This window comes from Ceratotherium simum, chromosome 5, assembly GCF_057802395.1.
Source record: "Ceratotherium simum simum isolate JZ-2026a chromosome 5, ASM5780239v1, whole genome shotgun sequence".
Classification (NCBI taxonomy): Eukaryota; Metazoa; Chordata; class Mammalia; order Perissodactyla; family Rhinocerotidae; genus Ceratotherium; species Ceratotherium simum.
In genome coordinates, this window is record NC_141904.1 from 87,008,773 (window position 1) to 87,022,557 (window position 13,785).

Genomic DNA, 13,785 nt, shown 5'->3' on the forward strand with positions numbered 1-13,785 from the left:
CCAGGACTGCGTGGGCAGAGGGGGCAAAGCTGTGGTCTCCGTTCCCTCTGGGACCTCCAAGGCTGCTGGTGCAGAAGGGCCAGCCCCTCCTCACTGGCCTGGGTCAAGGCCAGAGCCACAGAACCCTGGAAGGGCCCTTGGGCAGCTGCCTTCCACCTGGCACTCTTAGCCCTTGACAGCTTCCCTGGCAGGTGGGCATGCCACCTCTGCTTGCACACCCCCAGTGATGAGGGGTTCACGTCCTCCTGGCTGCCTGTGGCCTCCCTGCTCTGCTCTGCCTGAGAGAAACCTCCTCTTCCTCGTCTTGTGAACCCAATGCCCGGAGGGGTCTGGCTCTGCCCTGTGGCCTTCCAGACTTCCCTGCTCCCCCTGCTCTGGCACAGCGCCTGGGGCCCCTCTGACTCCTACAGACCCAGTAGGCTTTTCTGAACTCTGGAGACTATGACTGTGGCCCCAGGGGCTCTTCTAAGGGCAGTTTGGGGAATTAAAATGAAGACCGGGCTGCAGGCACCCATGTATAAGAGTGTGTGTCGGGGCTGGTGGGGAGGTGGTGGCTTCGGGGCTCTGCTTCCACCCAGCCCCCCACCTTTGCCCCCACAGTGAGGCCAGCCCAGTGCACTGTTTCCAGGGCCTGGCCCGTTTAAATTTAGCTGCAGGAAAAAGCAGTTTGTGCAGGCCTGGAACGCGGAGACAATCAGCAACAGGAAAAAGTCACCCGAGGGGAGTTTTCACTGAATTATGGAGGCGTTGTTCCTGCGCCCGAGGAGCCAGGGCTGCTGGTCCAGGCCTCACGGACCCAGCCCAGGCCTCTGGGGCCACACCCCGCCTGGAGCTGCGTCAGGAGGCACAGTGTGGCCGTCTGAAGGCCAAAAGAAAAGCAGAGGAAGAAAGATACTGGGAATTCCCTGTGTCCCAGCGATGCAAGAGCCTTTCTTGAAAATCAACAGCAAGAGAAAGGCTGCTGCCCGCCCAGGCGGGGGGCCTCGGGAGCAGGAGGAAGCCACAAGCGATATTTTCAGTGTGGTGTGATGCCGGTTGATTTTCCAAAACTTGAGGGCCTCATGCTGGGGGAGAGTTGAGGTTGGACCGGGGCTGACCGGGGGTGGGGCCGGGGCTCAGGATGGGCCAGGACGAGGACATAAACAGAGGCTGACCCGGTTGGAGTGCTCTGCCCCTCACAGCACTGGGAGGCACAGGGCGTCTCCTGTTGATCCAAAGGGCCTCCCGGACTTCACCTTGATGAGAGGACCGCAGATGAATACTGGGATCTCCTGCCCAGAAAGCCTGCTAGGTGGCTAGGCAGATTTTGCTTGCTCGCCTCTCCTGATGGAGGGCTCACTACCTGTTGGTCAGCCCATCACATTTCTGCACAGCTCAGACTGGGAGAAACAAGGATGATGCTTCTGGAGGGGACACAGTAGTGAGATCAAAATTTCTGTGCTCACGGAGCTGACATTCTAGTGAGGAGACACAGACAGTACACAAAGTTATAGCATGTTAGAAACAGCAAGCACTATGAGAAGATAAACCAGGGAAAGGAGGAGGAAGTGCTTGGGATACAGTCTAAAAATGGGGGTTAAAGAGAAAATCCCTTCTCACTCTCAGCCGGGACCCAGCTCCTTGGGCTGTCTCCTGAGCCCGTAGTCTTCCCCCTGGGCCCGTAGCCCATCTGCTCCCCATGTCCTGGGACAGCCCTGCTCTGTTCAAGGCTGAGCAGGGCCAGCTACTCACCGCAAAGGGGCTTCAGCCCCCTCCTCATTCTTCTCAGCAGCTCAGAGCTGAACGCCTTTCCCAGAAGTGGGCAGAGCATTTTAAACCCTCTATGAACGCACCTGAGGTCCCAATTGAGCTGTTCTAGCAGCTGTATCCCACTGTTAGCGCCTATTGAGCTCCTTGACCTCTGCAGCCCTGTGCCTACGACAAGCCCCGCCTCCTCCACCCACGGGCAGCGCCACCCAAGAGGGAGAATGTGCGTTTATTCCTGTTGTTTCCTCTTGTGGAATTCTGTCCTTGTGGCTTGCAGACGTCTTTTTGGCACAGAGGTGGACCACATACGAGACAGACAAAGAGTTGATATTAACATACAAAGAGTGCCTAAAAAGCTATAAGAAAAATACACAACAAAAATAAAGAAACTTGGGCAAAGAATATGATCAGGCGATTCACTGCAGAAATGCAAATGGCCAATAAACAAATGAAAAGATGCTCAACCTCTCAGGCAGTTGTGGAAATGCAAATTAAAAGAACAATGAGATGCCATTTTTCTCCCATCAGATTGGAAAAAACTAATAAATATTGATGACATCCAGTGCCAGCAAGGAGGGGGCAGTCAAGCAGCTTTGACACTGCTGGTGGGAGTGTGAGCTGCCACTATCGTTTGGGACAGTAATCTGCAGTTTCCATTAAAGTTTAAAATGCATATGCACTTTGATCCAGCAATTCCACTTGGGAGAATTTATCCTGCAAAACCGTATAGATACATAACCGTGATACATACAACGGTGTTGGTTGCAAAAAATAAAGAGTGTACTAAATGTTGATCCATAAGGCAGTGATTGAATGAATCCTGGGACATTCACTCTATAAAATCTTAGGTAGCTGAGAAAAATAATTAGATTGGCATGTATGTACATACATATGTATGGACCTGGAACCATGTTTATATTATTAGACAGAAAACAAGTTGCAAAATCAGGTATGTGGAATGATCACATTTTTGTAAATATGTTTGGAAGAGCAAAGAGTAAAGTGGAAAGAAATATTCACCAAACTGCTAGCATTGGTTACCCCAGGGCAAGAGAATCACTAGGAGCAAGAGGATTATATTTTTTATGTCACCTCTGTATTGTTTGACTTGCACAGTAAGTTTTATAGCTCTAATAATTTAGGTAGTAAATACTTTCTTAAAAGTCACTTGGAAGTGTTTCTTATGGAGACCTGCCCATCCTGTCAACCTCACAAAGGGCAGCAGTGTCGAAGGCTGTCCTCTCCCTGCCGAGCCGGGGGGTCCAGCTCACTGCAGACCCCCTTCCTGGGCCTTCCAAGGGGTATCTAAGTGTCCACTCCTCTTCTCACCCTCACACTAGCAGGAACCCCATCGCTCACTGAGCCGCATGGATTTTCCCTGCCTCATTTTCCCATATCTGCCTCTCCCATGCCTCATCTTACCTCTCCTGTCCTGTGAATGGTACTGGTTCCAGAAACCATGTGGAAGGGACTGGGCTGGGTTTCCTGATCTTGGTCAGAGATTTGGGGGTGCAGGACTAGGACCAGGACAACAGCCAGTTTCCATCTTGTCTGCCAGCTCTGAACAGTGGCAGAGGCTGCTATGCAGGAAGGGATTCTGAGGCGGTTTCCAGGCTCCACTGGCAAGAGTTCTGTGATTGATTAGCAGTGTCTGCTCTTGGCAGAGGACTGGTGAACCCGAGCACCAAAGTTACTTACCGGCCATGCTTGGTTTAGGCCAGCGATTCCCAGACTGAAACAGGCACAAAAATCACGGGGCATCTTATTCACATACAGATTCAGGTCCAGCAGGTCTGGGGCCTGGCCCAAGATTCTGCATTTCTAGCAAGCCCCCAGGAGATTCCAATGCTGCTGGTCCAAGGACCACCCTTTGAGGAGCAAAGGGCAAGGATCCTTGAGATCTCCGTTCACAGCCACCTTCGCTTCTCCCTCAACTTTCCACACACTTGCAAACAGAACTGATCAACCCCTCCCCACTGTCCAGCACTATGTGTACGCGTCACATCTTTGACTCTTGGAACAGCCCAGGTTATTATTATCTTCCTTGACAGATGAGGAACTGGAGGTCCAAGAAGGGAAAGAACTCATGCAGGGTCCTCCAGCCTCTGGCGGCAGAGGTGGGCCTGATGGCAGATCGATCACCAAGCTCCCTAAGCCCCAACCGTCTCCTTTCTGGAGCCAGAAGCTGCCAGACAGACCCTGCGGCTCCCCGAAAGCACTGCATTCAGTGCCATAAATAAGGCCTCGCCAGTCAGGTCCCTCCTCCTCCCTTGGCAGCATCTCACAGCAGGCTGGGTCTACGGCAGCCGCGGAGGGAAGGGGGGCTTGCCGACAGCGTGAGTTATGGGCTCCAGGAAACCCATTAGTCACCAAAGCGAGAGAAGTTAACTCGAGCTTATTAACTCTAAACGTTTATTATTCACATTGGTCACCGAGGCAGACAGCACCGCCACCCCACCCCCCGGAGCCAGCTGGCGCATTCTGATCACAGGATGGCGATGTGGGCTGGAGGAGCTCCTGCACCCAGAGTCCCCAGGAAACGCACGCAGGACACAGCCAGCTCAGCTGCCCCTTCCAAGACGCCAAGAAGGGTTTCTCATCCTGTCAGTGGCACTCATCCGCTCCCCACACATCTGCCAGCCCCTGTTCTGCCGGGTCCTAAGGCAGGAGCTGGGAAGCCCTCATGCACACTCCGACACCATGTCCATCATGAGGGCTGCCCGTGAGGCGAGGGAGGTGGGCAGCCTGGCGGTCAAGAGCGCAACCTCCCGACTGCCACTCAGCAGCCGGTGACCTTGCCTACAATCCCGTGACTTTTCAGAGATTCCGTTTTGTCATCTTTAAAGTGGGGCCATGTTCGTTCATTTGACAAATGATTGTTGAGCACCTGCAGTAAAGAACAGGAAAGCTCACTGTCCTCACGGAATTTATACTCTGGATGGAGACAGACATAAAGCAACTGAAGAAAATAAATGGAGTGATTTCAGATAGCGGCGAGTGCAAGGAGGAAAATAATCCCGAGTTTCGCGGACAAGAGCGCCCAGGGGCTTGGGGCGGTATTAGTGGCAGTGCCCAGGGACAGCCTCTCCAAGGAGGTGGCGTTTGAGCTGAGACCTGAATGATGGGAAGGAGCCAGAGAGAGATCAGGGCCAAGCGGAGTCCAGGAGAAGGGAGCAAACAGCAAGGACGAAGACTGCGGGTCAGGCAGAGTTTGGCAAGCAAGCATGGTGACCGGAAAGGAGGCCAGGGCGCTGCGAGTTAAGTGAGATGAGGGAGGAGAGAAACGGGGGCCAGCGGCTATTGTAAGGACTTCAGATTTTATTCTCAGTACAGTGGGGGGCCACTGGGTGGTGGTAGGTTAACAAGGTCATTAGGGACATAATCATACTTGACCTCCCTCCACAGCCATTATGAAGTGGAGTCGAGTCTGGGGGCCCCGCCCTGATCCCCGTTATAGGACAGTGCTCCTGTCCCCCAGCTGCAGTGATGTTTGGTGGTCACTGCTGACAGCTGCCCCTCTCTCCTGAGCATGGGCCCTGGCTTCCACCCTTCTCCAGCGTGGGCCCCTGCCCCTCAAACTCTGCGGGGCTCTTTGCGCTCCAGAGCCCCCCCGGGGGCCAGGCCGAGGCCTGTCTCCAGCAGGGACCACAGCTCTGCCTGGAGCTTTTCTCTTGCCCTCCTCACATCCCTCACCCCCGGCCGAGGGTGCTTCTTCAATAATTCACGTGCACCTAGATCCCTGACTCAGGCTCTGCTTCTGGGGGCCCTGACCCAAGACATAAGGACTAGATCAAATGTGACTACTAAGTCTGAACCCAAGGCCTGCCACACGGGGGTATCTTAAGGTGATCAACTTGTCCTGGTTTGCCCAAGATGTTCATGGTTTTCACACTGAAAGTCCTGTGTCCCAGAAAACTCCTCCGTCCTGGGTAAGCCAGGATGGTTGGCCACTGGTAACTGCTTGATAAGATTCATTCATTCATTCACTCATTCGTTTGTTCATTCATTCAGCAAACACCTCCTGATGTCTCCCTGTGCCAGGCTCTGTCAGTAGAACCAGGACAGGGTCCTGTCCTCACGGAGCTCAGAGTCCAGTTGCAGGAGGCAGGCCATATCATCAGATGCTTATCAGGCCTGCAAGTCAGGAGAGCAGTCCTGGGCTGGTGAGGCCGGGCTGCCTTTCAAGGAGGAGGAGTTGCTGCCCAGGGAATGGGGAGGGGTGTTCTGGGCAAAGCACCCACCCTGGCGAGCTGATAATCAGGAAAGCCCTGAGCTTCAGGTCTGCGAATGCAGAGAGATGCTATGAGAAGCAGATTCTGGGGTCCTACCAGCCATGCCTTCAGCTGCTCCAAGCCTCAGTTCCCCCATCTGGGAAGGCCCCTCCAGATCCAGCAGGAAGCCCAGAATGTCTGCAAAGGAAAGCTCTCTTTGGGAGGAGCCCTCTGAGGCCACCAAGGCCCATAGGCCTTCAGTCAAGATGGTTACAACAAGACAGGGAACCTCCTCTGAGCCAGCAGGCACCATGCTGGTCCCTGAAGTCCCCTGACAACTCAGAGTCTACAGGTCTATAGACCTATAAGTAGGTCTATTATCTCCATTTTACAGACAGGGAAACTGAGGCTTAAAGAGGAGTAATGACTTGCCCAAAGTCATGCAGCCAGGGAGTGGTGGAGCTGGGGTGGGGCCCCAGGGCTCTCAGGCTCCCCAGCCACTGAGCCACCTCATCAATTCAAGAAGATAAGGAAGGCATTGTTGCCTACATTTGATTCATTCCTTTATGCACTTCCCTTTTATCTGCTTTCTGACATAGAGTGGGGTGGATGAAAGCGCATGTTCCATAGCCAGCCTGCCTGCATTCAGAGCCCAGCTCCACTGGGCAGAAGCTGTGCACTGAAGGCAAATGACGTACCCTCTCTGTGCCCCGACTTCCTCATCTCTCAAAGAGGAGATCACAATAGCACCTCCCTTGAAGGGTTGTTGTGAAGATTAAACCAGTTAATATATGGAAAGCACTTAGAACAGAGCCTGGAACATCATCTCAGCTATTATTGCTTTTTTTATTACTATGACTTAGTACAGTGCATGTCATAATAATAAAACATTGGAAACAACCTAAGTGTTCAGCAATAGGGGAGTTATTAAGCCAACCATGATTTATTGATTTCAGTGGACACAATAGTAATTAAGACAGGTGATCTTGGCGCAAAGATAGACAAAGACTAAGGGAACAGGATAGAAAGTCCAGAACTAGACCAACGTGTGTAGAATCACCAGATTTATGGCAACGAGATGCTACAGTGGGAAAAGGATGACGTTTTGAATAAACGGAGCTGGTTCAGCTGGATATGCACTTGGGGGAGAAGAGTCTTGACCCCTACCTCACACCATACACCCATATGTGTTTCAGTGAACTCTAAGCAGCCATTCACCTTGACCAGAACGTTGGCTGTGTGTATGTTTACCCAGTCCTGCACTTTGCAAAAGGTGAACTTGGGATAATAAAGCACTTCAAATGTGTGCACAGACTCTGATGAGGAAGCCAAGGTGAATTTCAGTGGTGTCAATGGCTTCACATGAACGAAAATTTTGGTCGTGATAGTTGTCCTTTCAGTAAAACGAAGGACAGTCCTTTATTTTGAAGTTCAATCACACAACTCACCCATTCCAAGATAATCACAGGAGAAGGAAGATGAATTTTAGGCAACAAGTAGTCAATAAGAAAGTTCCGATTTCCTTTGGAGAAAAAGGAAAACATGTTTTGTTGTCCCCCGACAGTGAGATGGAAAAAAATAAAATAACCAAGGGAAAAGTCACCCCACGCTTTCCTCGCGGCCCGTGGGCCCCCACCACTGTGGCACCATGAGGAAGTCGAATGTTGAGCGAGCAAAACATGTTTTCCTTCGGCAGGACGTCTGTAGGAACTGTTGCAATCAATTATTGAAAAACACAAAAATAAAATAAAGTTCAGCCCGTGGTAAACACTACCACCCTCTCTGGGATCAGGAAAACAAAGGCCAGGGTTGGGGTCAGCATGGAACAGTGGGCAAGCACGCCAGGCAGGAGGCAGGGACCTGGACTTTGGTGAGGCCGTGTGAGGCGGGAGCCTTTCTGAGCCTCAGTTTACCCATCTGCAAATTCACAATTCTGCGTCCATCTCACAGACCTCGGGGTGAATGTGCCATTTCAGTCACTCGATAAATGTGTATTTAGCTCCTACTCCATGCCAGGCTGTGAGCTGGGGGCTGAACTCCCCGAGATGTCGCTTTCCTAGCACTGCTGTGCTCTAGGCCAGCTTCATGGGCGTGCGACCAGTGCTGTCACACAGGGACCCACACTAGGAGGGCCTCGTGCTTGGTTTAAATCCCCATGCTCTGCTGTCAGCATCTTGAAATTCTTAATTTTTGAACAAGAGGTACTGCCTTGTCATTTTGCACTGGGCCCCACAAATTATGGAGCTGGTCCTGGGTGTGAGGCAAGAACCAATGATGCTTTGTGACTGCTCACTAAGTGGGGTTGAAGTGAACAGGAGAGGAGAAGCCAGGGGTTACGAGTACTGTTCTACCACCTGCCCTACGTGTGCCCTGGCCACAGGAACCTGTAAAGCCCTCATAAGTGCTGCGGCTGCCACTGTTTCAGGGAAAATTATCTCTATTGTGGTTGGGAAGTTCTTGAGTTAAATGCAGTGGGAAAAATGCCAGCTTTGTGGTTACAACAGACCTGGGACCCCAACCTTCTGCTGCTGGCTGCCTGTGTCTCCCTGGGCAAGTCTCTCAGCCTCAGTTTCCTCGTCTGTACAATGGGTATAATAACGCCTGACATACAGAGTGCCTGTGAGGAGTAAACAGATACTGTTTAAAGTGCCACAGCTCTACCAGTTTGGGGAGACACAAGCCCACATCCGTAGGTGGGGGGTATCTGGATCTGCAGGGAGGTGTTCACAGCTAGAGGCAAATCCTTCTCTGGCTTTAAAATTAAAAATTTGACTAGACCCTGGGACACTCTCCCTGGAGAGCAAGGGCTGATGCTGCTACCTGTTCATAAGTGAAATGCAAACAAATTTTATTTATAAATAGTTAAAAATTAGTTAACCAAACTGTCAAGTCAGTGAGAAATGGCGTGTGCATCAGACCTCCACAAAACACAAGCAAATGTCTGCCTGTTAAAAGACATCAGATCCTAACCCATCGCCCACTTGGTGCCAGGTACTTCTTCATCAGTGACAGTAAGTAATAGTATCTAACAGTTATCAAGAAGTTACTGTGTGCCAGGCACTGGGCTGAGCGCTTCCGGGTCATTATCTTAGTTCATCTTCCTAATAGGCATGTGTGGAAGGTGCTGGAAATGCCCCATTTCACAGGTGAGGGCACACAGAAGGGAAAGGACTTGCCCGGGGCTCAGAGCTGGGAAGAGGTGGGACTGGGGCTCAAACCCCAGCGTGTCATCCACACCCTCTTCCCCTCCCCACACCCGCCATTCCCTACTCCCTGAACAGGAGAGGGTCAGGCTCCAGCCTGTGGCCCCCTGCCGGAAGGCGGCGTGGCGGCAGCTCCCATAGGGAACCATGCATGTTGACCACAGCCTCTTTTTAGAAGGAAGGAGGACAGTGGCCATGGGGCGATGGACCAGCGCCCAGAGCGCCAAGTGTTTTAATGGTGTTCCCGGGCTGGGCCTGATTCATTTCTCTAAGTGTCTGGGGTCCAGGTGGGGAGAGGCTCACCCCAGCAGCTGATGGTGCCCATGACAGGGGTCACATTGCCTCCCGGGTCCCTCTCTGCGCACAACTGCTGAGGTGCACACGTGCTTAGTAAGCTAATTAATATGGTCTTTTGAGAGCCCTTGTCTCCCTCACCCTCTGCCCTGGGGCTGACAAAGAAACACATCTCCATTCTGGGTCTCCATGGGGAAAATAAATCAGCAGTCAGGCATTGCGGCTCATCGAAATGCCTCTTTTTAAACCTCCGCCCTTCCTGGTGCCTCGGGGAAGGTGACATTGCCACCCTCATTCTGCAAAGCTATCCCACAAGGGAAGGATGGCCCTGAGAGGACGTGAGCTCTCTGTCACTGGGGGAGCTCAAGTGCAGGTGGCTGTCAGAGGTAGGAAGTTGGAATCCATCGCTCAGCAGGGCCTTCCGGGGCTGCCCCGGCTCCCGGCTCAGCTCGGGGGCAGGGTGTGGACACGCGCTGCCCCTTTGGACATTACTACACGCTCGGTGGATTACTAGCGGTCGGGTTCTTGTCTGATGACCCAGCTGGAACTTCGGTCCTTTGGCTGGAAAGGGGCCCCTGTCCCCCTCCCACCCCAGGCTCCTCTTGCCTTTTAATGGGGCCCCCAAAGCCTTAACCCCATGTTTCCCAAAACAAAGAATCTTGATCCCAGCCCCAGGGAATCTTAACTCATTGGACCTGGGACAAGGCTTTGGAATTCATATTTTAACCAGCCTAGAAGAGTCTTCAGATCGGGAGGTTTGAGTTCCCCTGTGTTAACCCAAAGATGTGTTAACCCACGGCCGGTGGCACTGACCTTGTCGAAACCTTGGAGGAGACTTTTCAGAAAGTCAGTCACCCTTTTTCCCTTCTCCATCCTGCACGAGGCCCCTTTCAGCTTGGTGGGAGGAGAGGTGAAAGGCACAGGCTCCCCATCATCAGTCCTGAGTCCCCTCAGCTCCGCCACTTCCCAGCCATGGGGTTTCGGGCACGAGACTTGACTTCTCTGAGCCTCAGTGTTCTCATCTGGAAAATGGGGATAATGCCACATCCCTCCCAGTGCAGTAGCCGCGAACACAGCTCTTGGGGGTTGTAACACAGTGAACAAACATCAGTGTGTTCATTGGTGAACAAACGTTAGTCCCTCTCTAGGGCAGATATTTAATCCTCGCTCCCCTCATCCACTAACTCCTCTTGAGAACTGCCTTCCTGGCAGAGAGACCACCAGTCCCTTCAAACTGAGGGGGTGAGCGGGAGTCTGGTGACAAGCCCCGGGAACGGGTGTCTCTGTCACTCTCCGTTCACTCGGTGCGGCAGATACTGCAGTGAGCTCTCACTGTGGGCCAGGCTCTGTTCCAGGTGCTGGGAGAGAGCAGCCGACAACGGAGACCCAGCCCTGCCCCTCAGAGCTGGCTTTCTAGGTGCAGACAGACAGCACACGGTAAACAGATAAACAGGAGGACCTCAGATATGGGTAAGTGCTGGTGCAGAGGAGACATGGGGTGATGAGATGGTGAGGGACTGGGGTGGGCGGTGGGCGGGGACACCTCTGTGAAGAGGTGACATCTGAGACCTGACTGATGAGGGGAGCTGGCCCAGCCATGTGAAAATTTCGGAAGGTGTTTTCCAGAGAGCAGTGGATGGCAGATGCAAAGTCCCTGGGGCTGGAGGGAGCTAGGCAGGGTCAGGGATGGAGGGGAAGGCCAATGTGGCTGGAGAGGAGGGAAAAGGCGGTAGGTGGTGGGGGCCGAGGGGGGCGGGGGCATACTGAGGTGGGAGTGCCGAGTCTTGGAGGCTGGGGCGAGGACAGGAGATGTTATTCCCAAAGCAGCTGTTGAGCAGCTGCTGCGTGTGACATGACGCTGGGAGCCGTGTCCATGGCCTCCTCACAGCAGCCCTTGGGCACCCAGAGAGAGAGGGAGGGAGGGGTGTGTCCTGGTGGGAGGTCACGGAAAAGGCTGGGCTCCTGAACGGCAGCTCACCAGGTCCTGCCCTGCCCCACCCCCCAAAACAACAACGAAGGGCTGCCTCTCCCCAGGACTCAGGCCTCTCCGGGATCACAGGGCAAGGTCCCCAGGAAACACACCGTTCCGAGTCCCGAGTCCCTGTCACGCTGCGCTGCATCCCGTCGGCAGCCACAGCCAGGGGCGCCTGCTTCACCACGTGGCTCTGCCTTGTTCTGAGAGTATAGCCGAAAGCTTGAGGACCAGCCTCCTTCGCCTTCTCCCCGCCTCGCCCACTCTGTTCCTGGGGTGGCCCAGCCCTTCCCCACCTCTGGGCCTTTCTCCTGCTGGCCCCTCTGCCTGAATGCTCCCCTCAGTGTGCTCGCCTCTTGGGGGCCGCCACGCTGCAGAGGCCTGTCTACTCCCTGCCCCATGCTTGCTCACAGCACCATCACTCTCTGAACGTCTCTCGTGTGCACTGATTCGTGGACTTCTTCCCTGCCCGCCTCCCCCAACCACGACACTCGCCCACGGGGCAGGACTGTTCGTCAGTGTCCTTGTCACTGCCATGTCCTTGGGGCCTGCTACAGCTCACACAACACCAGTGAGGATGTGCTGGATGAGTGAGCAACCTCATAGATGCTCACGACAGCCCCTGAGGCCAGTGCTCTAATCATTCCATTTCACAAGTAGAGAAACTGATGATGCGGAAGTTAAACCACACGGCTGGCAGGGAGCCAAGACTTTGATGGAGACAGCCCAGCTTTGGACCCCACACTTGTGCCCTGCTGCCCTGGACTGACTGTGTGCCACGCCTTCACCATCTGAGTCAACCTCAGCATTGTCATCCATACAATGGGTATAAAGTCCCAGCTCTGCCTTTCCCTAGGAACGGTGGTGAGACTTGGAGGACGTCGCTGAAGCCGACCCTGGTCACCTGTACAGTGCCACAGCCACAAGGGGTTAGTAAGAAGGGCTCTCAGCCAGGCCTGCCCTCGGAAGGGTTAACGTGGCCTCTTTGTCCCCTGGTTGCCATGGGGACAGTTCCTGTCCTTCAGGAAGCAGGGAGAGCAGTTTCCTGTTTTGAAGAAGGCTTGAGGGCTGTTTCCCTCCAATCAGCCTGCCCAAAGAGGGGCAGGAAGCCTAGGGCCGGGCCGCCCCTGCTGCTGGGTGTGTGGTGGAGCCAGGCCCACACCCAGCCAGCCAGGAGGGGCCGGTGTGGAAACGCGGCCTCAGGAAAAAGCCAAACTAGCCAGCAGAAGGAAAAAAAATGGCTGGCCGGAAGAGGGTGGTCACTTCCTCCACAGACCTTGGATCCCACCCAGTGGTGATAACTCTGAGCTGGCCCTGCCCAGCCCTAGACTCCCCTCCCTCAGAGCTCAGCCCTTCCTTGGGGAGCTGAAGGCCTGCTGGACAAAGGCCTTCGAGGCCCCTGCCTGCCTCTCTCACCTAAACGCACCCCACCCCGCACAGTGGACACGTCAGCCTAACTGGGCCACTGGCCGCCAGTTCCCACCCCAGTCCCTGCCTGGCATGCCCGTTCCTGCTCCCCTCTACTTGTGTGATTCCTTCAGGGTGCAGAGCAAAACCTGACTCCTGCTGGAAGCCTTCCCAGCATGCATTTGAGCCCCTACAACTGTGGGTCAGGAACATTAATGACTTCAGGCCTAATCTCTCTTGGGGCCCCTGCCCCAGCCTCCTCAGGTCATCCCACCTCCAGGCTCGTCCCTCCCACTCCCCTCCCACTTCAGCTACCACGCAGGTCTGACCATGTCACTCCCTCCCCCAGGAACACTCTGTGGCTCCCCATCACCTGTGGGGTCAAGTCCAAACTCTTCGGCCTGCCATTGGAATTGGAGAGCTTTCCCCACCCCCACCCTGTGCTGTGACCACATCACACTTCTCGCCTTGCCCCAACCCTGCCTTCCTCTTGCACCCGACAGGCACTTGCTCAGGCTGTTCCCCTGCCTGGAATGGCAACCCTACTCCTCCACCTGGAAAATGCCACCTGACCTTGAAAGCCCAGCCCAAATGTTACCTCCCTTCCTCCAGCCCCTCAGCTCAACTCAAGCACTTCTCGAAACCATACTGTGAGCTCTTCAAGGACAGGAAAGTGAGGAGAGACAGGAACCAGCCTTCCTTTAATCCTCACCACGACCCCAGAGAAAGGTCTCATTATTCCCATTTTACAGAGGGGGAAATTGAGGTGCAGAGAGGGGAAGTGTCTTGCCCAAGGCCACAGAGCCAGGCCCCCAGCTCCTCTCTCTCTCCACGCCTGGCCCGGTTGTGTGCAGTGGGGATGGAGACGCCTGAGCTGCCATTCCCCGCACCCATCTCTGGGGCCCAGGAAGGGAAGGGCGGCCTTGTGAAGACTCCATCCACCCGGCAGGTG